Raw genomic sequence first — 26,570 nt, forward strand, 5'->3', positions numbered from 1 at the left:
TGCATTGGCTTACATATGTATCTGTAGAACATCCTGAATGGGAAATTTCAGTTAAATTTAACATTCCGAAGTGCTTTGCAATTTTCTTTGAAGCACATTTTTGACGGTAAAATTCAACGAGCCTTGTCGGTGGTTATGACCTCTATAACACTCTCCTTTCATACAATAATGTAAATTGGGAATTTTAACGCTTGAGCATAATGCCCGAACAAAACTAAATGCAAAAGCTTTTGTAATGAGGCTTATATATATATATGCGCTAAAATGAGGAAAAAGGGAGACTCATATAGCAGGTAGGAACGTGCTTTTTATTTAAGTGCGATAATGTCGTTTGCATAAAAGAATTTCTTTGCCTTAAGACGGAAATGGTGGGCACAATAGGGTGAATGTTGAAATAGTAAAATGTTAATGGATTATGTTATGAAATGCATTTCTATTCGTAAAACGAGGATAAAGCATAGAAACATATTTGCACTGTGTTCTCACAGATTGTGTTTGTTCTAGTGCTTTAACTCGGTGCAATTCAAAGTAGCGTACTGAGTGCTGACACATTTGAATAAGAATGTCAGTTTCATAGTTAGTCAATGTTATTACTGGTTCAATGGGCAAAACGGCAATTATTTTTTCTCTTATTATGTGATTGTGATAACCAGTGCCGCACTGGCCATACTGAGACGTCGGGTGATTCCCGAAGGGCCTTTTCGTTTTTTGTTTGAAAGTTTTTCTGTTTCTGTTTCTTTTTACAACTGAGTTGCATATAGCCCCCGAAGGGCTCTTTCGAGCCAGTCCGTCACTGGTGATAGCAGATTCTTAGAAGAAGCAAGAAAAATTACGAGGAAGAGGTAACATTGGTAGGAATTCTAGACTATGAGGGAGGAACGCTAAAATTTTTTTTTTAATTTTAATTAGTTCGAGAATAGAGTATGACTAAGGAATGTGATAGCACGAAATTAATTTTAGATTTTTTTGTAACTTCGCGATCGGACAATAGTTCTCTGAAATTATGTAACAGAACGAAAAATGTGATTATCGGGTTGAGTGAAATATGTAAAGTACATGAGGCAGTTAAAGGAAATTTTTACTTTTTTTCGACTGAACATTTCTCTTCGTGTTGAAGACATTCATTATAATTATGCTTTTCTATAAAGAACAAATTAGAAAATCCAGAGAAAAAACGTACGTAACCGTTCAAATACTAAACCATTGAATGGGCTTATTGTAACATTAAAATATTCCTAAAAATAAATATTTGAAAATAGATATGGCTGTGGCATAAAAAAAACATTTTTTTGTTGTTTTCCGTGAGAAATCAATATAAAACGTTCACAAAAATAGGTGTATCTCTTCAAACAGCACCACACACAACAAATCATCTAAAATCTATAAAAAGATATTTACGAAAAATTTCTTTATAGATATTTCTATTTCTCTCTCTTCTTTGCTACACGACATAATGGAGAACGCTTTGTGCAACCAAACTAATCACTCATCTTTTCCCCGAAGATAATTTATGTGTGGTTCGGTTGTTTCGCATGAATATTGATTGATATAATACCATATAAATAAAGTGTGCTTGATGAATAAGGCAGAAAACCCATTTTTATATCGGTGTTGTTGAGATAGAAATTGTAAAAATTGTACTTTTCTGATCTCTGTTCTTTAATTGTGTAATTATATGTTATGAGCCAGCGCTACACGGAATGTACAAACCATATAGCAACCATATAGCAACCATATAGCGTAAATGATTCACTTAATGTTTCCATAGTCTAGAAAAATGTTAACTGATTCGAGTTCGACCTGCTAAACATATAAACAATTCAATGGCTTGTCGTGCTACTTTCGACAGTAATACTATACCGAATAATCGACAGCAATTTCGGATAGATTACTTTGCTTTGCATAAAGAAAACAAATCCTTGATGTGTCATTTATTCGCATACAATACAGTCACGGTCACAGATCGGAGTGAAACAATGAAAACAAAAATGGTAATTTGTAACATCATGAACGTGATGAACGATTTAGAAATGAATTTTCGTGCTGATGGCAAGCGAGTACAATGTATGGTCATCGTTCCTACTACTTAGAGAATTTATCCTTTCTACAAGGAACTTTTCAAAAATTGGAATCTACAAACGAAAAGTAAAGGACTTTCTCTTCTAAAACATGAAACACGTAAAGACGTCTCAAGAGATCCTAATGATATTATCCTTCTACTTCTACAAAAGGATATCGTAGAGGCGTTGTGGGCGATTCTACTAATTTTATCCTTTTACATACTGAAACATACAGGCTATGCTACCAATTTTATCCCTCTACAAAATGTTTTGCAAAGGCGTTTTTTTCGACCCAACGAACTTTATCCTTCTACAAACGTTAATGCATTTCATGCGAATCTTAAAATCCTTCCACGAAATGATGTGCTAATAACGTAAAATGCTAAAAGGTTAGTTTTCAAAACTAGAGAAATATAAGGAAAAACGATCTGTGATTCAATCATTTCCGTCTGCACTCAAATATTCGTTCATATTCCAAAATATTTGAAATATATTCGTTTAATGTTTCCAGTAGAAAGGACGTTGGTTGAAAGCCGTAAACTCTTCGGATTACAGACCAGTTCGATAAGTCGACATACAGATTCAATGCAAACAAAAAGATCGTAAAACAAAAAGGGAAATAAAATACGAAAATCTCCGGACTATAAATCCTCGAATGCAGATTATATCTCAATTTTACAGCATTGATAAATGAAAATTACGTATTTCTTTTAAAAATTTATTAATATAATACGTGCGTGGTTTTGCTTGGCTACTCTACGGGAGTAGTACATGGTACATACACATCATTTCACATATATATATATTCATGTACAGCGAGAAATAATGTGGTATTGACCTAACCAACTGTTCATATTATTGCAAACACAAAATACATTTATAATATATTTCAAGTACAAGCTTTGCTTTGTAAGCCAGCAAAGAAAAAAAAAACCCGAAGAGAAACATAAACTACGCGAAATAGAACAAAAATATTGGTATGAAATTTCCACCGTTGGATGGTCTGCAAGAAGGATGAAAAATACATTTATAAATAAGCTAACTTCTGTCGGTCTAATAATGGTGTTATGTTCATTGTAAATTGAGTCATTAAGGAATCACAAACAGCTCCATAATTTATGTGTATACATGAAGGGATCTATTAAATTATAGCAAATTCACATTTTACGATGATCTTGTAATTTGTGAGAAAATCATCGGCATGTAATTGCAAGAGATGCATTTTATTAGAGGCACGGCTGTTATGTGTACGCATGAACGTTTAAATTTAATTTACATACGGAAATCTGTTGCTGGATTATATTGGAAATAAAGACAACGTGATTCAGTTGGCTCTCTATTTATGTTAGTGCTACAACTCTGTAACGTTGGCAATTTTCCGGTGACGTGAACCGGATTGTACGATTCAATCATATCGATTGTCGACGACGAAGATGCATTATCTTGAAAAATAAAGCGAAAACAGGGAAGTAAATAGCATTATCTGATGATTTCTATTTCTTTTTATCTTATCTTTTAAGTGCAGTTTGGAGTAGATATACATGGGAACATATGCCAAAGTAAATACCGAATTGTGTTTTATACCAAGGCGGAATAGGTCGAACAAAATGTTAGTCAATGTTGTGCTTGAATGAATCAGATTTCTTCTTGCTGCTTTCGTCGGTAACGATTGCAGAAAAACAAGCTAATTGAAAGGAAAAATTAAGAGAAACGAATGAATAGACCACGAATCAGTAAATCATATTTGTTTGCGGATGGGTGCATCTCTTTTCCATCAATGTGCAAAGTGTTAAATCTGGGCAAGAGACGATTTGCACGAGTTTTTTGCCATAAAGGTTTTGCCATAAAACCACTTCCATAATAATGGAAGTCGATTATAAACTGGCTTTGTGCATAATAATGTGCGAATAACCAAAGTATTATAAAGTGACTATTCACACAATGTGCGCATAGCCGAAGTATTATAAGGAGGCTTGCAATTTAAAACAAAATCAAATTTTAGGTCAACCGAACAGAGTCAGCCAACACGTTCTTATCTGTTGCCGTCATTTTCGCCATCGCTAAACGAATTATAATCGGTGAATGCCACCGCCTCATTTTTAACCGGCTAGCATGTCTGGAGCTCGTTCAGGAACTAAAAATTCGTTACCCAAAGTGAAGATTTTGACATATTTTATATGAAAGAAGTGTCAAAATCCTCACCAGTGAAACTTAACGAAGAGTTGCTGAACGAGCTCCTGATCTGTACTAATCGGTAACTTATGCGAAGTCAAAATTGATTTATTTATTCATTATTATGCACATTTCAGAGCACGTGAACGAATAATAATAATCGTCAAAATAAGTAACATTGAAAGCTTACTTCAAATTGGAAAACTGCCATTCGTTTAGAAATAAATTTACGAAAAATGAGAATCTATCAACTCCACTCATTTCGTGTATACAATTTTTTGTTTTGTTTAAACAGAAGAATTCTATTAACGACATTTCATCTCATCCTGATTCATTCATTTTTTTAAATTGATAAAAAAAACAACGCACGTAATTATGAGGAGAATTTCTTGTTGTGACAACAGAGGTCAAAATGATTTATGAGCATCGAAAGAGAATTTGTTTTGTTTTAAGTTATTTTTTTTTTCTACAGTCAAAGATGTCTTCTGTTGTTAATTTCAACAGTGAAAAACTTCAGTTCTACGGCTAATGTAAAATTGATTTACTTCTTTTCCGTTTTTTATTTTTTTTTTATTTTGGTATTTAGTCAATGGTTTTAATGGAAATGTGTCTCGAGTGAACCGCCCCGTCCCTCACTGTGTCGTAAGACAGTTCTCATTTTTTTTTAAATGATTACTCACAATTTGTTCCTTCAAATCCTTTGTGGCTACGGGTGACAGCCAATGATGTATACCAAGATATCGCTTTTGGACCAATTTCAATTGGGGTGCGCCTTGCGCATATGGTCCGCCCAATAAAGCGCCACCTAGGGCTGATGCATCTAATACCACCATTTTGTGTAATTTATAGTTTTTTTAGTTCTTTTGATTTTTTTTTTCTTAAATTGTTATAGATCCAAACGTTTCTTGATTTGAATGTTGTTAAATTACATAAAACCTATCACAGCACATCTATGCACATCGAATACATTCATGAATATAATAGATAGATTTGAAATATAGAATATTTATCGTTTATTTGTTTTATCACAATATATTTTCTACGACACAAAAAATTAACAACATTTATTGGTATTTTATAGGTATAACTAGCTCTCTAAATAAATAAATAAATTCTTGAATTTTCCTTCTCTTCTTTTTTTTATTATTTCTTTCTTCTTTAAAGCACTTAACGAATGTATAATAGAATCATTGTTCTTTTTGTGTGTGAATAGAGTTGAAATCAATATTCTTCTTACAAACAAAATCCACACATATTACTCTCTCGTCTTGAAAATGGTTCAGTTCCGTGTATAGATGTTTGTTGTTTTATGAAATATTCAAATTGAAACATACAATCGATGCTCTGAATAATTTATATCGGAAAGATGTTCAACATCAACCATTAATATTGTTTATTTAGTTATACACTCAGTGTTTCCAAAGCACAAATAAAATCACTGTATTCACCAGGAGAATATCGGTTGGTTCATTGTACAATTTGAAATCAAGTACAAACGAGTTACACCAGATTGTTATTATTATTATTATTTATTTCAAGCGAAAAAAAAAAAAAATTGAAAGAAAGAAAACTATGTGGAAACGCTCCACAAAGCACACTGTCCGCTCACAAAACCGTGAAGTTTCTATATATGCAGAGTGTTCGTTTCTATAATTTTGTTTAAAATACAAATTTTCCACAGTTCAGCACCACCGTTTTCCAACATTTAAATAATTCATGAATGATGTTCACTGAAGTTCTTTTTTTTTGTGTGTGTTACACACTCATTGCATAAAAAAACTACGTAAAAAGTGAGTGTCTGATGTGTGTTGTTGTTGTAAACGCACTCATCTCATAAATAATAATTGAATTCTTTCTTCGCTTTTATTATCACTTCCTTTTTATAAATAAAAATTTTCTTAAATTTTCGGAATTAATTCCCACTTAGGCATTTAAATAAGGCATTCTGGGGGATACTTTCAATCAGAGTCAAAGAACTTTAATTTGCTTTAAATTCATTCCAATTTTGGCATAAGGATTTTTGGGATTTTGGCCACACTAGTAACGGTATGCATTGATTTAGCTGTATAACAAGGATAAAGAAAATAAATTTTTGTTATCAATTTTTTGGCATGGGTTCCAGCAATTTCACTTTCTATAATGAGTCGCCGAGGCATGAGTTGTTGAATGAGTTAAATGATAACGCCCTGACTTTGTTTTTGTTCAGGGACTGTTCGAAACAAAAAAAAAATCAATTTTTCTTCCGCTGTTGACTTTATAAACTAAACGTTGAGTGATTGAGATTATGGTTGTGATTATTCTATTAATGTCAGTTAGAATCAAAAGTCGGTCTTTTCCATATGTCAAAAGCGAGGTCAAAAGTGACGTTTTAAACGTCAAACGAAAATAAACTTTTCCCTAATTCTAATAACGAAATAAAAATGAGGAAAAATACAAAAATTTGGGTCCATTCCGTTTTTTTAATTTTCGTTTGACGTTTAAAACGTCATTTTGACAGATGGAAAAGGCTAACTTTGATTCCAACAGATCATCAAAATTTATGTTTTCATTAAAATTATCTTTAATTGTATCCACCACGGTATCATAATGATTTCTCGTCAACCTCGGCTTTGCCTCAACATCTATTTCTTAACCAATTTCACACAGTTTCCCGATGTAAACGCAACGTTTTCACACCAAAGACACCCGAAATTTCAGCGGAAGTGAGAAAATGACCATTTCTCCTATCTCGGCACACAAAAAACTATTCTCGCAACAGTACAAACATAATTCCCACCGGGATTTTATCTACCACAGTAGCGAAAATTGTCAGGATTCATTTTACTTATTGTTTTTGCTCAGCTATGTTCTTCATCCTATCCGTTAAATACAAAAAAAAAATGGTTGATCACTACTGGAACATGACATTTCTTATACCGTTCTTTTTGTCTTCAACTCAAGGTAAAAGTAATTCCTCAAACCTATTGAATTTGTCATGCTATAAAAGCTGATTATGTTATTAAACTGATTGATCAACGTATACGTACAGTTTAAATAAGGTGCGTTGCACGGTTCAATTAAATGTGAATACTGAGTCACTTTCGAAACGTGTTAATCAAACCAATTGTTATCTTCACTTAAGCGACTGTTTATTTTCAATTAACAAATTAAACATTTTCCAAGTTTTTATTTTTAATCGAAAAGACTTGTCAATTTCTAATTAGACTGATAACAACATAGCCACAGAGCTATATCGAAAACAAGATTTAGAAATAGCAAAGTTACAACAATCGGATTGGGGGTCAATTAATTGATATTTACGAAGGTGCAACAACAGCGATTTACGGTTGTGATAAATTACAACATTTTCAGTTTTTTTTGGTGAAATTTTCTTTTTTGTTTAAAAATAAATTTTCAAAACACCTTGCTGTGAATATGGATCAGGAGGGAATGGAGCTCATACCGATTTTCCAAATTATAACCTAAATAAACATAATAAATATGTTCCGTCGAATCCGCCAAGAGGTCTAACATAATTACAGAAAAAAGTGTAAACCGTATAAATTCTCTGAACAAAAACACGTTTTTTTCCTCTGTATATTTTCGATTCAATTAATCATTACCGATCTATAATTAGCTAACGTGAACAACGATAAAAAAAAATGTTTATTTACCAAATTTATGTGAGAGTTTATGAGTTTGTGAGTTTGAAACAACAAAAATTTTATGTTGAACACAGAAAAAAAAAATTGTAAAAATTTTAAGCGAAAAATAAATATACCATTAAATCATCATTATTTCCGTACTCATTTTTCTGCAATGTAATTCACTTTAAATGGAATTCTTTTTAACCGAAAAAATAGAACCGAACATAAAGTCTAACCATAAAAACGGGAAGAATGGAAAACATGGCTTCTATATTTGTTGCAAAAATATTTTATAGTTCAGAAAATTATAGACGTTAACGCGAACAAGATTAATAACTGAACGCATGGCAACATTTTCAAAACACTTTATCAATCATTTCGACAGAGTGCTAGACATAAAAAAGCTATACTTTAGTTGTTCAAGTTTCTTATATCCACCATAGTTTATTGCTCCATATGGTATAATTGGGTCATTTCGCCTTTCTATCGAACAAATTATCCGAAACTTAATAGTTACAAAATCAAATCCTGTTATTCTAACCCCATAAAGATACAAATAAAAACGCTCAAATGTTAGAGGAATATTTTCGTATAGAATCTAGAGGCGTCGAAGCATCAAAATTTGCAGGCAGGGGCATATATTACATCAAATCCTAATAAAAGGGACTATTTTGAGAAATCGGTATGTCTTAAATTTCTCGAAAATCTCCTAAATATATCGAATCATAAAAGTTAGTGACATGTTTCTGGCCAAGACATTCTTCAAATCGATTTTTTACCATGAAGCCATGATGGCTCACTTTTGGTCAAATGGAGAAAAATGTAGATCTGGTTCAACCAGACTGGTTGTGTACTACAATGATTCAAATAAAAATTTCTCAAACATTTCCCAATATCTCAAAGAATTTTTCAAAAATAGTCCCACTAAACAACTTCTTTGGTTTGAAAATTATGAACAAAGAAATGGTATTCTTTGGTTACCATTTTTGTTTTAACAATTTAGTAGCTTGCGATACTACTGTGAAGATTACCCTAATTTTCGAATCAAACCTATAAATAAACTAGTTATAAGTTAAGGACAATTATAAGAGACAAAGAACATTATCTAAAACATTAAATATGGAAAATGTATCATTTCACCATATTGAGCCCTGTACAATATTCATTCATCGATCGACTTGTACCACTTTCCTCACAGTTATCCATATAATTTGCACTTTGTTTATTATACTCATCACGAGCGAGAAATAATCGAACGGGAAATCATCCTTTTTCAAAGTTGATTGACAAAATAATTAGCAGTGATTGAATTTCCAGGAGAAAAGGTTTGCTAATGAATGAAAAATGTTTCGATTGTTTAAATTGAAAATAAAAAAAAATTGAACATTTTCAGTCAAAACAGAAATTGTGAAAAAAAGTTTGAAAGGTAGAAACGAAAATTAGCTGAGGTGGTGTTCACCGGTAAGATTGAGAAATTCACTGTTGAAAAAGAGAAATGAAATGAAAAGAGAAGTGAACTGTCACCTTTGATACCTCTTCTTTTTTTAAAGAATTGCAATCTTTAACTTTGTTATCGCTCATCTTTAGCACTTCAGACGTTTTGCAGCAGAAATTAAATTTAAACACTTATAAATGTGAGGTATTCATGCAAGAAACTGATTTGTGTTTGACAATGTCATATTGTCGAGATTTCCACAAAAGTTGTTATGTCCTTTTATGAACATCACCTAAAGCTCTCTCTAACAATGTTCATGCTTTATTCCGTTTTTTTTATTAAATAATTAAGCTAATTAATGAAAAATAATACAATCACGTGAAACTATCTGCATATAAAACCGAGAGTGCTATCCATAATACAATTTTTGTTTGCTGTTAAATTAAGAGGCATAATTTTATCAACGTATGAATTGATTGGATTCATGCAACATTTCCTCTTCAGTTTAATCATATGCAACGTATTGCATTCACGATACTACATTAATGAAGTGAAGCACATAAATGAATAAAAATAGGAAAGCCAATCATATCGATTTCGATACATGGTAACAATATAATCAATTTGTTTACATGCACCTCATTCAATAATTTCGTTCGTTCAGTAATTGGATTTTTTTTAAATAAATTGTTGAACTGAACCTATTGCGAGAGGCAGTGCATTTTTGAAATATTCGGTAATATTGTTGGATTTATTATAGATTTGTTTAACATGATAACATGTGATACAGAAACTCAGTAAATTCTAGTCTTAATTAGTGCTAATTGGGAACTCGTTGCGAACGAGCATTGAATGGTTGCTTGAAGGTATTTTCAATATGAGGCCATTTCACGTGAAAGAAGCCAGATTTTCTATCACCACTCGCTCAATTGAGCTCACCATTGTTGTCTTGTAAACCGAACAATGGAATGAACTGATAACTCTCTATGTGTTCATAGAAATTATTCAATAATCCCTTAACGTGCCAAATGTCGCGACAGAAATGAAGGTCTGCAAACATTCAATTTCGTTTCAAAGCCTTTTCATCGGGTTTGCCTGAGGGATATGGCGAGCTTTAGTGTCCATGAATTGTTTTTATAAAAATTCGAAAATGATAACGTGATCTCCAAGCTCACTGTGTGTAAGATTAACGACACATTAGTCGTTCATAATTACTCTTTCAATGCTGAATGTAAATTAATTTTAAAAATCTACATCTTGTGCGAGGATCTGTCACATCGTAAATAATGATTGAACATCATTAAATCCGTATCAGAACTAGCACACATCCGTCGAAATTTTCTCATCCGACTAAAATCCTCCAAACGCCGAGCACAGTTCCAACATGAAAATCTTGAATAATCAATCTCCCGACAAAGTCTTATATTGATAGACATGATTGTAAACCCAATATTTATATAATGTGGAAATATGCATTAGTTATATACAGTCATACGAAACGACTAACCGAGCGACTGATTACACACGAAAAAAAAAGTCCAAGTGCCTTCAATATTGATTATCTATCACTTGAAAATATTCAATACGAAAATATTGTACGAATTTTCCCGTCATATATTAATATACGATGTATGTATGTCTGCACGTATCCGCACGTATGTTACGGTTTTATTATCAACATTTAGTTCGACTTTTATTCCTTTGTTATCTATTTATATATAATATCAAAATGTTGCCATCAGCGATATTATTTATTGTTATTTGTTATGAGTGTGTGTATGGCGATGATGATGACTATTATTTTGTATCATTTATTAGATACAGAATAAGGGTGGATAAAAATCGATCTAAAAGAGGTTGAGCAAGTTGTGCGTTTTTTTGTTCACCATTCCATTTTAGCGTTCTGATGACAAATTTTGTGTGATATTTATATTGAATGTCAACAGCAAACATTCAAATCGGTAGAACTTCATGCATAAGCCTCAAAATAAATAACGTGAACTTAACATTCACGCATTTAATTGATTTATTGACAGTGTATTTTATGGTTGATTAATAATACAGTTTATTCAACAGCGAAAATTACGTAAAATTATTGCTTCCACATTGCAAAGTAAAAGTGTGGATAGCAAAAAACTATGTGAAATGATCTCGCAGAAATGGATATGGAATTTGAATTTCGATTGTCTTTTCGTTGCTTTTTTCTTTTGCTATATTTAAATGGCCATTAATTTCGATTGTAAGTGAAAAGAAATTGATCGAAGACAAAACTAAAAAAAAAAGTTAATTAACTTGTCGATTAAATAGAATGTTTGATCGATTCGATTAAATATTTGGTTGTTCGCGGAATTTCCAAATCATAAATGCCTGTTCGGCAAGTATGAAATGTTCAATTGATAAAACCAAACACGAATCGAACATTGAATTTCAAATATTAATTTATTATTGGTCTTGTGCGAACCGTAACGTATTAAAATGTATTTGGATCGCCAATAGATCGTTTAGCAATGTTGACATTGTTGTGTTTTGATATATTCATAACCAATTATTACTGGTACGAATCAGTTAATAATAATTCGTTCGCAGAACAAGTTAATTAGTTGAATTCAACAAATAGAATGACAATTTGCGCAAAACCTAGCGAAATTGACAATAGATGAAGTTAAGAGTAATTAACAACCATCGAGCTAGATAGATCGTAATGAATCACATAGCTAGAAGACTACTACTACTGCTAGGAATCTTAATTGTCAATAGTTTGTAACTGTGTCGCATTTGTCACTCTTAATACATTCTCTATGAATCGAAATTAATAAGAGCTTGTTGAACGGTATGTCATAGTTATACTAGTGCTATGGTATCGGTGCGCAAGTTGACTATGAAATCCTTTGCTATAAGTTTTATAACGGAGAGAGGTAAACAGAATCAATGGATTGATGAACGTATGCATGCATGCAACGCATTAATAGAACGAAAATGAAACACTCCAATAGAATAAGCAGAAGTTGTACAGAGGACGTCAGTGAAATTTAGACGTAAATTTGATACAGCTTACTCATCCTCATACAAATACAACGTGTTTCTATTGTTTAACCACTACACGTGAGTAAAGCCATATAAGCAAACACTTTTGTGGACACAGCCGAAAAAGAGCTGTAGCAAATTAATATCTATTTCGTTGACGTCCTCTGTAAATTGGAATTACCTACGACTCAGTATGAAAGATATTGTGTTGACATTGCATCTCATACCGCAATTTGTAATGTATATTCCTAAGTAACGGGATTCATTTAGATACCTTCCTTAAATGTATTTGAATCGAGTGCTCTACTGCCCGTTTTACTTTATTACTATATCGTGATCATGTCCATCAAACCACTATTGTTATTTCCTTGGGTAATAAATCTGTCCTTACATGACAATCAAGAGACAAAACCGAATAACTTTCTGGCATTCGGCGGCCAATGCTTGTGTTGATGAGAATTTCAGTCAATTATGAATATAGAGACGAAATGTGTTTACAATCTAGTATTACATGAATGTAAAATACAGTTCGAATTGCATGCGAAAATTCCATACACAATCCGTAGTGACAACAACATTTTATTTACATAATAATACTGTACGACGTACTCTATGTAACGTAAGTATAACAGAGAGCGTAAATATTGAGAAATGTATACTATACACAGTCACCGAATGGAAGTGTGTAATTTATTTATTTTATTTTTTATTTTTTTGGGAGGAGTTTGTCTTTTTCATTATTACATTTATATGTACTGTTCGTGTCTCTGCGATTGACAAAATAGATCAAAGACATTTTGAAGTGTATTTATCAAATGCTGTATTTTCCGAGAAGTTATGCTTTTTTGTGACATTTTTTTCGTCTCTCTTGTACCAGCAGCAAGAAATTTGATTTTTATATAAAAAAATCATTTTATTTTCTATATTCATGATTGGGGATTTGATTTTGGGTCCCAGAAGGTTTCACCATTATAATTCTTTTCTTTTTATTCATTGAAATTTAAGTTATCCAATTTTTTGTGACTGTTATATCAGTCTCCTTTGTTGTCATTTTACTTAAAAGCCATTCATCCGAATGTAAATTATAATCTCCTTATGTGAATTTATACATTCACGAGGTACAAACTATGTAGCAGAGCTTATAAGTATGTCACGTATAGGTTCAATGACATTTCTCTGATTATAAACTGAAACTGGTATACTAGCCGTGCCTGGGGGATGTAACATTTACACATTAGTTATTAAGTTCTATTACATGACTTCATAATCAATAAACGTTGACATTCATTACGAACTGAAGGAATGATGGGACTAATTAGTTCTGGCCAATAAACCGCAACCATGATGTTGTGTTGGCACATTGTCGTTGATGTTACAGTAACGCAACATCAGAATAAATCAACATACGAACAGAGTTAGATGGATACGTCATATGGACAAACGAAACGAAAATTGTTAGTCTCATGAAATTGATGTTAATTGTTTCGTCCTAAATGATTGAGTCAACAACGAAAAATAGTCTTTCAATTACCGGTCAAGTGGTTGAGTAATTTAATAACTTTTTGACTATGTTTCTCGGTTGGATCGTGATCTCGTCGTAATTGTACATAAAATATTACCCATTCGAAACAAACACTTGAACATGCAAAACAAAAACAAAAATATTACAAAACCAATTTCGAATTACCATCTTAAATATTCATGAACCGACCATCACATCGTCAGAACGAAATAATAAAAAAACAACAAAATGCCGTTACACATAAATTAATTCGAATCATAGGTCATTGTCACTGCTATTGTACAAAGTAAGTGTTGTTTAGATAAAAATCGTGGTATGCTTGTGTGCCTCGGATGCCACCTAATGCTTTAGTCGACGGTGAGTGTGTATTCACAGCCGATATACCTAAGTTATAAAGTTGAAATTCAAATATATATATGAATTAGTTTCATCGCATTCAACACGATTATACCACGGATCGACCGAAGAAACATGACCGTTTCTGTGAGGCGATGGTCACAGCACAATGTGTGTATGTAATCGTGTTTAGTGTGTTCTATGAACAGAATAGTCATTATACGAGAAATATAAAATTCAAAGACTTCTTATCCATGTGTGAAGTGAATTATACATGGATGGATAACATAGGAAGTGTGTATGGAAAATTTGTATACAAGAAAAGTAAAATATATAATCTCGAATTCGTACGTGGTAAATTGTGTATACGTTTCCATTTGTATTACAAAACATGGAATAGATTCTTATATAGACCATCATTTATACATATTCTTCTTCTATACTATGTATGGCTATATGGTTTAGCATTCGATGGTTTAAATAAACATTTTTCAGTTAAAGAAAGGCTTTGGCTGAAATGTGTAGTAAGCTTATTTCCATCCGTATACCATACTTTATAAAACACAAAAACGTGTACCATCATATCCATTTGGTTTTCTGTTAAGAAACGAGCCAGCGCACATCAACAACATGTAAACGGTAGTTCATTGAACTTTAACATTGCTCTATCTGTTATGAGAGATTTTTTGTTCGTTTTCTTCTTTAAATTATTTAATCAAAATCTCTGCATGTCTTTGCAAAACTATTTGAATAGTGCCTCTTTTGACTGAAATACGATGAAGAAAATGTAATAGAAAATCGAGAGGTAATGAAATCTATCACATATGAGACGCTTTAGAATGAATAAAAAAATGAAATGCAGAAAAAAAAACTCGCCAAGTCAACAAAATGAGGTCAAATATTTTTGCCATTTCTAATGCGGCAGGACTGGTTTTGTACGTTGTTTAATTTTTTTTAGCAAAAGAAATATAAATATTTTATGTGAAATTAAAAATTATTTTTTCTAGATTCATTTTCCACCAACGACGAACAGTATGGGACACATCTAACCTTCATAATATCATTTAAATTAAATATAAGCAAACAAGTGGTTAATTTAACATTTTCTCTTTTACTTCTGTTTAATTAAAACCTTTTGAATACGTATAATAGAATATGGTTTCATGTCATACATAGCTGGAATGGTTTTTTTTTCCTTTTTGGATTTTTTATTTAAAAAAAAAACACAATTTTCTTTGCTGTAAAAAAGAAATAAAAAAAGTTGTGAGATACGTGACGGAATATACGGATTGGCTCGGAAAAATATAATTGTTTAATTGTATGCTGTGGAGTATTTACATCTTCTTTGTTGAACGTTTGAAATGAGATAATTTGTAAACAATTTATGACGCAAACATAATCTTCGGAAGAATAAATATTTTCTGCGAAAAATCCATTCTTATCCAAGTGCGACAGATTGCAAACTACTTCTGGTTCTTCACAAGAAAGAAACTATATTTTCTCTGTAATAATGCTTTCCCTGGGAAGGATTATTTTTCTAGAAACTACGGTGGAAAAAACGGATCAAGTAGTAGAAAAATCAACAAAAGCGATGGAGCTTTTATGAATTGGAAGAGCTTATTTCAAAACAATTTTTTGCTGATGTTTTCTTAGTTTTCTTTTCGTAATAATGCACTCAGGGAAAGGATAATTTCGTCGTGTTTTCTGCTTTGATTGTTGTGGTGAATGTTGTATTCGTGATATCCATATCACAACGTTGTTTGTTCCGCAACGTTTTCCATGTGAAACGATTAGAACGAGTAAAGTAAAGTCCATGAAAAATTAAGATCAAAAAATTAGTTCAATCTACATTTAACAAATGTACGACGAGATTTTCGTTTTTAACTTTTTTCGATTGTACTCCTTTGTATCTAAGGGGTCGTGCAACAATGACATCCACACATTTATTCCGGATTTTCTTTTTATATATTTCGTCTAAACCTACAACACGGCTTGCCTCATTTTCTCGACAATCCCGAACCTCTTAATGTGTTGACGTCACTATTGCATGACCACGTATAGTACGAAATGAAAAATGGTGGAAATCTAGTACTTTGTTTGTTAAACGAAATGTGTTGGTGGATTTCAATATAAACCCAAACAATTCCCGAATCAACATGACGCATTTTACTGTTCTACAGGTGCATAACGGACTGATGACGTATTTTAGGCTAAATGGTAAACAGCGTTGGCAAACAACAAAGCTCATCAAACAGACCTATTCCAAGTTAGTAACAAAAAAATAATATTTTCATTGCAGATATCACCTCAGAGCCCGATAATACAAAAATCCAACGTCTAAACTAACAAAACGATTTATGCCCTTCGAAAAATAATATCATGAAAAGCAATTGATTTATGTACAATAATAGTTTTAACACCACAGCAAAACTATATAATCGAAATTCCAAAAACAACGATGAAATATTGCATGAGAATCAATTCCGACAATTTCTTTTTCGAGTGTTCCGTTTCATTTAAATGTTTTGGCGTTTTTTTTTCTCGCCGCAATTTCACCATAGAAAATGAATGAAAATGCTGCTAAGCGCATACGAGTAAAACAAATGCAAAGAAAATCTATGTTTGCGTTTACACATGGATATATGGATGGATATGTGTATGAATACGTGGTGGATTATTTTCGCAGACATGCAACACCCATCTGGCCCTCTTCGGCTGGCCCTATTTTCCGAAATATATAAATGGATCGCATGGGAAACTTAGAAAATTTTTATCACCCCGGTGAGTCACTGGGAATAATATACTGTGAGGTGTGGCTAATTATTTTTATATAATTCCACCATTCAGGTCTGTTGAGAATAATTCTTTTTTCATTCCACAAAAAGAAAAAAAAACAAAAAAAAATTATCTAAATCTATACACATATGTAGAATACAGGACGAATAGCGTGATCCGGTAATGCTGGACGTATTTTATGACGATGTCAGGGTATTTTATTGAGTTAATAAAATAAAACACAAACACAGGCTCATTTCGGAACAAATATGGCTACGGTTTTATACATGAAATGCGACAATTGTTGATAAAATTCATGGAATAAACGACAGACAAAAATAACACAAACAATTAATGAACTCAAGGCTTAGCCAATATCAAATTAATTCGAAAAATTGGTCATGTCTACACACAGAGTCGCATGGAGGTATTAATTATAAATTGTTTATTGTGGATCGATTCATTCATATTGAAATAGGCACGGAAAAAAAACAGTTCCGACCGAGAAAATAAAAACCTCCATCAAATATTCACCCAAATCGAACACAAAAATAAACACACTGCATGCCCTTTCAATCATCCATATGTGTCATCCTAATCGATAAACAGCATTACGGTCTATAAACGGAAAAACATAACATGAAACTTCGGAGTTTATTATTATTGGTATACGGGTCGTAACTGTTCGGAGGGTCTTTTCGGTATATGGAATGAAAGTAGACCACGTCTGTAATTTACTAAATAAGCAATTTTGCTCATGCTATATTGTAGATGAACGAGACAACAGATTTAAGAAAAAAAAAAGAATTCAAAATGAATTTTACATGCTGGTATACGACAAGGATATTGTTGATATGGGCAAGATTCTGTTACTGTGATGCAGAAATAGGATATTTTTCCAGAAATTGAAGATTATCTGAACAATATGACCCAGTTCTTCGATCCACTATAAAAATTTAATGTACATCGCACATCGTCAATAGTCGAGTTAGAATTCATTGAGCTTCAATACGGCTTTTCCTTGAAGTAAATTAATGCCAAAATTGTAATTTGGTGCAAAGAGCAATGAGCAATTACTTATCACATTCAATGACCCGCATAAATACGTATGATAGTTAAGTGAACAACAACAAATTAATGTGCATAGTCGATTGTGAGTGACAATATACACAAAATGTTTATTTCAAAATCATCTTCAATTGAAATTAATTCAAGACATTCATTTGGCGCACACATTCTGCACAAATACTGCAACTGAAAATCAGGCAGTTGTATTCATTTTGATGTGAAAAACTGCAAATGAATCAACCCGAATTTCCATTCAAATGCTACGTGTTAGGCAATGTATATAAACTATAGTTCGAAATCGAACAAACCTGGAATCGTCTGTGTTACCATCGAACCAACATAATCGATAACGAGAGTCACACCAGACCGTCTGTGTTTACCCGAACAACAATTTTAAGTGATATTTTATCAGAACCATTTTATCGCAAAACAATTTTTCCTTGATAGCAAAAGAAAGTGTAGAACACACAGAGTTCTGCACCGACATATCGGTAAATTGGAAGTATCGAGGGTACGTTAAGATAGCATGCTATATTGTAATACTTGTGAGCACTGCCCCGATGAATAAATATATCGAATTTATTTTGTGTTTACACATGTGTTTGAAGTACAAACAAACAAAAAATGAAGCAAAAACGAAGATGCAAAAGGTGCATTTGGGTGAAATAAATTTCATGAAGCGTCTGAATCGAAACACATTTTCATGTTTTGGTGTTTTAAAGTACACCATTGCATCGCACATAATAAAGTCTTAGAATGGAAACTGCACTGTACGATATTTGAATGGGTAATGGGTTCAAACTTATAAACTGAACTGAGGGTACGTTTTAAACATAATAACACTAGAAACAAGCTCGTCATTTATAATAATGTGTAACGAGTGAATATATTCGAACTAACAATGAATCGTTAATCTTGTCATATGTTCAACGTAAAGTCATTTTTCTTAGAATTTCAAATTTTCTATTTATATAACCGATTTAGACGTGTTTAGCATTTCAATAGAAACTTTTAACCAACGTTTACCACTCGTTTGTTCGAAATATATTGAAGATTGTATGGATGACATAACACATTGTCCGGCTTCAATGCTCTAGGTCACTCAATTACTTCGATTAGAATACATTTATTGGAAAACACAATTTGACACAATTTATTGAATCAAAAGAGTATCTGGGATGTGCTTGTTACCTAGCAATTTATAGAGATCTTTTCCGACATCTGACATTGAATTTGTTCTTGCAACAATTTAGTTAGTTTTGATTAAGCTGACTCGATCATATGCGAAGATTAGAGGAGGAACAAGCGTCCCTGGAACTGCTAAATAGAAATACCGATGGTAACCGAAAACAAGAAAGTTCAAAAGCCAGATGGAAAGATGCAGTTGAGTCGGATCTGGAGGCTGGATTAGAGAGAATTGCTAGAAGAGGTCAAAGCAACTAAAATGGTGTGGTGCTCGCCTATGTAACGAATCATTGCGTAACGTTGTTTCAGTGCTGTCATCAAAATTAAATACCTCGAGAAATACAATCCTATGAGAGTTGAGAATATGTTCTACTCACCAAATGATACCTCCCTCAAAAGAGAGTAGGTTTCAGAGCGTGTATTTCTCGAATTATTTAAGAATTAATTTTGATGACAGCACTGAAAACAACGCTCGTAATCTATGAATGATCCTTAAATAGTAAATTAGTTGGCGACAGAAACAATGGGTGAGGTTTCGGGTGAAATCTCCCATGTCTAAGATCTAAAACTTTAGTTGTTTAGCTGGGTGATATAAAGAGTGATTCAAAGTGGATCCGAGAGTTCATCAAACATCTCTTAACTTTGAACCGCCATCAACGAACAAACGTTTTAATACAATAAAACTCAATGTGCGTTTCGAATCGTTTGATTCACAGCTAAAACGATGGACCTTTATTGCAGACTAAATTAATCTATTCATAAATGAATCAGACACACAATGGAAACAATGTTACACAGAAGCTAACAACATATCACTGACTTTGCCAACAAATCATTTAATTTTCATATAAAATGTTGATTAAATTTGGCATCATATAATTTAACAAACCGAATTTCAGTATGTGTGGATTACATCACATCGACTCCAGCCCCAGCGTTCTAGTGTTACAGTTAACATATAGTTTAACATAATAAATAAGCGAGTGAGTGAAACCATTCGGAATTAACTCTCCGTGAAAATATGGTTCTCCATATCGCATTACGAAATTGTATATAGGCATAGGCATCCCTACGTCATGCAAAACCGAATTTGTATCAACATTTCCACCCCATCTATACGACACTTTAAACCCCTTTTGTTTTATAGTTAAACAGGAATTAATGTTACACGAGAGCAATACGAGGATCCGGCTGTAAAATTTCAATATTATTACGATACGCATTACAACACACTGGCAAAGTTGTAAGTAAAATTTTGCGAACAGATAGGAAGTGTATCGAAAACATTCAACAAATTAATTTGAAATTTGAAATTCATTTTCATTGCTCCCTCCCCATCATATTGGAATATTTGTTGGGATAACATTTTGAATTTATAAAGGGCGAACGTGTACAATGATGATGTCCCAATTTATATGTTAATCGGATGTAATGAGTAATTTTTGAATAAATATTTGTCCGTACAGTTTTTCCATTTATTATTTATTGGTTTTTGTTATCTTAATGGGTGGAAGTTTCGACAGATACGTTATCACACATATTTGCTATTTATTCATGCTTACACGTACAGTGGAAACACGAAAGAGTGAATTTATTTTGCGAAGCTTTCCATTTTATTATTTTCGTTATGAATTTATTAAACTTGTGAAAAAAACGCAATAACAAAAATTGTAAATTAAATATGTGGTCAAAACAAACAATGGGGGAACAGAGAAATGAAAATTCACAACTGAAAATTCCAACATGTAAATGCTATAGCAGCGTTAATTGTGGTTGGCTTAATTAATTTTTATTGCATTTCGTCTATTGTTTGATTAATTTTGTAAATTGTTACTGCTGCTTTTTGTGGAAATTACGAACCGATGAAAGCATTCAGTATGGAAACGTTACTTTGTAAATAAAAGGCAACAATTACGGTGTAAAATTTCACTACGAAATTAAGTGTACTGACAAAGGAAGTTTTTTTGTTCAAGTTTATATTCAACAATTTGGAATGTATACGCTACAAAGGAAGTTAGTTTAGCTGGGTGAATCTGAATATTTCCTAGGATGAACGGAATTTAGACGGAAATCAATCATTTAATAACATTTTGTTTGTACTTCCTGGAGTACTAAGAGCTTGTATTGTATGCACAACAAAAAAATGGTTAGAAGTAACGTCATTTGAAGTACACAGTTTTGCATGCATCCCTGATGCCCTGAAGATGCACGGCAAACGTTTTTATTGCAAATAGCCAACAAATAAAAAAAAATATTCCGCGAAAATCACTTTGTACTCGGATCAAATTCTGGTATAAAAGGTGGATCTCGGCTCAGATTTGTTGAAACTGTTACGAGGCCTATTGTTGGTAAAAATATTGACTGAAGTCACCGAAAATTTACACAATTTCACGAAACATAAATTCGGTAAATTTCGGTGAATTCAATCAACAAATGTACCATCAGTAGCAACTAAAACTGTACGAAATCGACAGAATCTTGTATCGTCAAGAGAAGTCACACTGATAAGTAACAAGTGGCTAGCACTAGTAAAACGAGAGCCGACATGCATATAGTTTCTCCCCTGCCCTGTGTCTACGCTAAAAACATTAGTTCTACGACTTCTATTTTTTAGTCCTAGTAGGGCTTTGACAAAGCAAGTTGGTGTCAAAATAAAGGCAATGGTTCCAACGACGGGTATGGATCTTTTTTTAAATTCATGTCCTGTGAGATTACTTGAAAATTCGAAACTTTATTATTAAAATCCATTCGCCTTTTGGGACCAATACCTTCTTTATGACACGAAATCTACATCCAGATTTTTCGGTCTGCTCGAGCATCGAATATTCAGCTATATCAGAAGAGGACGTTCGTATTTTTTTCCGAATTTTCAAACACATTTTAGGGGTCCCGAGCAACGAATTCATTCATATGAAGAAATACGTTGGTTAGAAGAGATGTGATGTATGGTGCACATCCCTTTTACTGCTCTAACCAACGTATTTCGTCATATGAATGAATTCGTTGCTCGGGACCGCTAAAATGTGTTTAATAATTCGGAAAAAATACGAACGTCTTCTTGTGACTCTACCGGACCAGAAAAACACAGTGATAGCTTAATATTCGATGCTCAAGCAGACAAAAAATCCTGCCAGGAACAAGCTTCATCCTCGTTAGGGCCGTGCTAGAGCTCAAAATTGAACAAATGTTTTTCGTATTGAGTACTGCAAGAATTTGGCATAGGTTTCAAACGGTTGGACATATGAGAAACGTTTATATACATGCAGGTTTCCGTTACATAGCAGCCATACCTCAGGCAAAAATTCAAACTTCCTTGATTTTCTATAATGACAGAAAGTGAAGCATATTACTGCCATTCAATTTGTTTCAAGTCGAGTTGAAAATTGGGAAAAAAAATTGAAATTTATCAAATCCAGAGCAATTCCATTAGTGTGATTATTATCGCAATTTCGATTCGATTCATTAATTTCGCTCCCGTTCTATAGCATGACTCAGAAAACCAGAAAATAATGTAGCACATTTTAAACACCGACAATAAATAATGCATAATACCGCACAACTGAAAAATGTTTAACATCCACATTGTTACTTTGAGATAAATTTTCTTTTATACAAATCATCAATCATCATCAAGAAAAACGGCTTTATGTTCTCCCCCCTTTCCACAATTTTTTTTTTATGTTTTCATCGCAATATAGATTCCTCAATCATGTTCACATAAACAAAAACATTGATCTGAAAACCACTTCGTTTTGTTTAGATGAACATTGTAAAATGCTGTAAAAAAAGATCTCTCATCAACATATAAATGGGTAGAGACGACGAACAAATAAAGAACGCGGAAAATTATACAAAGAAAATATAATGAAAAAGAATAGACCGCAGAAAAGTCCATTTTGCATTAATAAATTTCTCGTAATAAATAAATAAAAAAATATCGAAGAGACTATTTACATTCGAACCGAACGAATGGTAAAAGAGATAGAAATGATGTAAGATTGTGTATGGTATAGAAGGTAACGGTAGTTTCGACTTTATTTAATTGATCGTTTGCTCAGTTGTAAATACATAAGGTGTCAATGATCTCTTCGCTGAGTTAAGTGGATTTTATATCAACTTAGATTGTGTATAGGAAATTTAATGTGGATTTTGAATGAAAACCAAAAAAACAAAACCTGCGACTCATTTTCACCCAATGTTTGAACACCTATTTCACAATAAGAATTACACTGAGTGAAAGGAATGCATATAGAACAAACACAATTGTTTCTTAAAAGTAGAACAACTCATGCGACTTCATAAATAATATAAAATGTGAAATTGCTGGAAGCAGCTGTTCGGATTGTTGTACACTATTGGAACAACCACTTGTTTGATCGTAAAATTCTAATTAATTACCACAAAATATCTCGTCTGAGTTTACATAAACCACCTTGTAAACCACTTGACATGCACAATAAATGTTAATAACTTTCGGAATTCAATTTCCAATTGTACTGTTTGTGGAGTGTTTTTGTACAGATTTATCTGTTTTACAACAATATATGAATAAATAATCACTCTGGACAATTGCTATAACACTTCATCATTTTTTGTGTGTGAAATGATTAACACATTTTTTTTGCTGGTTTTTCACAATTCGCGAACGATAACCAAAACGGATATTTAAAATAAACAAAAAAAAAAATCATCGACTAAATCAGCGATAATTGGAATCAGTTTCCTTTATAATAATTTAACAAATTTTAATTTTATCATTCAAAATTCCATCCGCATTACAGACGACGTATATTGGTCAACAGTCACTGAAAGACTAACAACGGTACGCTGCAGGAAAAACATGATTAGTTGGATAGTCAAGCAAAAGTTACTACATGCCGCAATATGCTCGTTCTCTCTTTCATTAACAATTCAAACGAAAATTTTCAACAGAACAAATCTCTCTCTGAAACTCATTCTCTCATAAGCTTACATTCATATTATATCCGATCATTAAATGCCTCATATAATGTATAATATATAGCTGCATGTGTTGCATATCAGCAATATTTTTGTTTATTTTGAAAAGTAAAAATGAGAGACCAAAAAAGTGTGTCCAAAGCTTTTCTAGAGCGAAATGAAAGAAAAGCATACCGGTGTTCGGCTTGGTGTTTAGTCTACACGTCTACAGAGCGGATTGATGCGGAGCTTTTTCACTGGGAAGAGAAATGGAGAAATGTTTTCTTTCTTTTTATATTTGGAGTGTAACGGGTGTATGCAAGTGTAGTCAAGTGTGGGTGTTGATATGTTGATTCGCCGAATTATTATCAATTTATATGATGGCATTTATTCAATGTATAACATATGTACAACGACTTATACAGTCACAAAAATACGTCACAGTTTTTCGTTATGTAAGTCTTAAATCTAAGTCAGACAATTAGGTTTGTTCAACCACTTATCAATTGTGGAGTCAGAAAAAACCTTGGTTGGGTTATTACGACTCTTAAGTATTTATTTATCATCTCCATTCACTTCGAGATTTTTCTTCTTCTTTTTAATAGATTAAAAACTTACCAATAATGTAGTACATTGAATTTTATACGGAAAATGGCTTGATTTCTTACCTGTAAATAGAAAAGAACAAAATTATATTCAATGGAAGTAAGCAATGCATTAAAATTCTATTGATTTAAAGCTGCGCAGCTCAAGATATCACTTTTTCTTCTGGATAATGTTATTTCACATGCTTTTGATTTCCCTAGCGTCGAAAGTGGCTTATTACAACACTAGGGATGAAAAGTTAATTGACTTAAGAGTCAGTTCGCCAAAACTTCGAACAGTCAGGATTCAAGCCGATGGCGATCCAGACGAGCTATGGCTCAAATGAATCGTCGTTCAATTCTAATACTATCATGGAACAACTTTTTTCCAGAAATTTTTTTGTTGAACTGTCATGGCCCTTAGAAAATTTTCTCAGGAGTTGTCGTGAAAATCGTTTTTTATCAATAGCTCCAACATTCAAAATGTGAATAATGTCAAATTGTACACGTTTATGAAGGGCAATGAGCTGAATATTATTGACCAACAAACGCCGATGTTCGACCCACCCAGCCGCCACAACAAGTGAAAAACCTCGATAAAACCGAAATTTTGGAAGGACTCTGGACTCCGATTCCATATAAGCTGTTCGACGTTTTGGCGAATTGACTCTTAAAGCTCAAAATCATGTATAATCCATTAATCGACATCGGCTCGGATCAACAAAATTCACACGAAAACTCTACTTTTCAACTCTTTATCGCTTGAAATAAATTTAAATAATTAATACTTCTCCACTAAAGATACTTTTACGAAATGTCATTATGTTGACGCTTTGTCTAATGGCAAAATATAAATTTTCACAACTCAGGCGAGAAATAAGTCATTTTCACGTTTTGAAAATGAGGAGAAAATGGGTTTTTCACACCGCGAGCTCATCAAAAACGTTGTGTTCACATCGGGGAAAATAAGGAAATTCCAGCTCGAACGTTCTACGTCTCTCGCGTCGCTCTGTCCGCAAACTTCACTCTTGTTGGAATTTCCTGTTCTATCCCTTTGGTAAACAAAGAACTATTTTGAATGAAATCGACGAAATTCAATTGAGTTGGTAAATATTTAACAGCAGTCGTTGATATTAAAATTTTCGTGATACACTCACGGAATTTTGAAAACCGACACATTTTCTGTTTCGTGATTTACTGGTTTTTTTGTGAATTTTGCATGTATTTTTATATGGAGAAATCAGAAACTCAAGTAAAACACACAAACAGAAAATGTGTCGGTTTTCAAACTTCCGTGTGTGTATAATTAAAAAGTTGGAAAACGAGATAGATTTGCCACCGAAAATTCAATGTTTCATTCAACTAATGCTTTAATCAGATTCGTTCGATAAATGGATGCGAACGGAAGTTATTTCACATCCCAGTACATTATAGGTCCACAAAAATATTTTACAGAATGAAACGCATCTGATTTTGTGCAGATAATTATAATTTTATAAAAAAATTGTAGGTGTACAACACACAGTATTTATCATTAATAAACGAATCACCTAAGCGATCTCGTATTCGATAATAGTATTGTGGAGTGGATATAAAAAAATGTTTAAAAATTTTTCAACATAATTATCATACTGCAACCCACCACAATAAGTTCAATAGCCACAGGTGTAAATGAGTCTTTTTTGGTGTTAAATTCCAGCAAAATTAAATGGTGATATGTAATTGGAGAAATGAAATGTTGCAGTGCAATTTGTTCAATTGCTTTTCGTTTAATTGGTTTATACAATTACATACTGGGAAATTCGGTTAAAATTTCCATCAGATTTAATCAGTCAGTGTTTATAA

The 26,570-nt window shown here is 32.6% G+C and overlaps 1 protein-coding gene and 2 long non-coding RNA genes across 10 annotated transcripts in view; 1 reads left to right on the forward strand and 2 right to left on the reverse strand.

Annotated features, from left to right (window-relative positions):
• LOC119074725 overlaps nucleotides 1-26,570 on the reverse strand; it is a 184,206-nt gene that overhangs the window by 74,213 nt on the left and 83,423 nt on the right. The window lies entirely within an intron of this gene.
• The window catches only part of LOC119074562 (maternal protein pumilio), a 155,263-nt gene that overhangs the window by 71,955 nt on the left and 56,738 nt on the right, over nucleotides 1-26,570 (reverse strand). The window lies entirely within an intron of this gene.
• Nucleotides 5,289-25,058, forward strand: LOC119074738. The gene is made up of 3 exons (XR_005087240.1): nucleotides 5,289-5,302; nucleotides 9,369-9,370; nucleotides 25,026-25,058. It is a non-coding gene; the product is annotated as an uncharacterized LOC119074738 (long non-coding RNA).

This window comes from Bradysia coprophila, unplaced genomic scaffold (genome assembly GCF_014529535.1).
Source record: "Bradysia coprophila strain Holo2 unplaced genomic scaffold, BU_Bcop_v1 contig_151, whole genome shotgun sequence".
Classification (NCBI taxonomy): Eukaryota; Metazoa; Arthropoda; class Insecta; order Diptera; family Sciaridae; genus Bradysia; species Bradysia coprophila.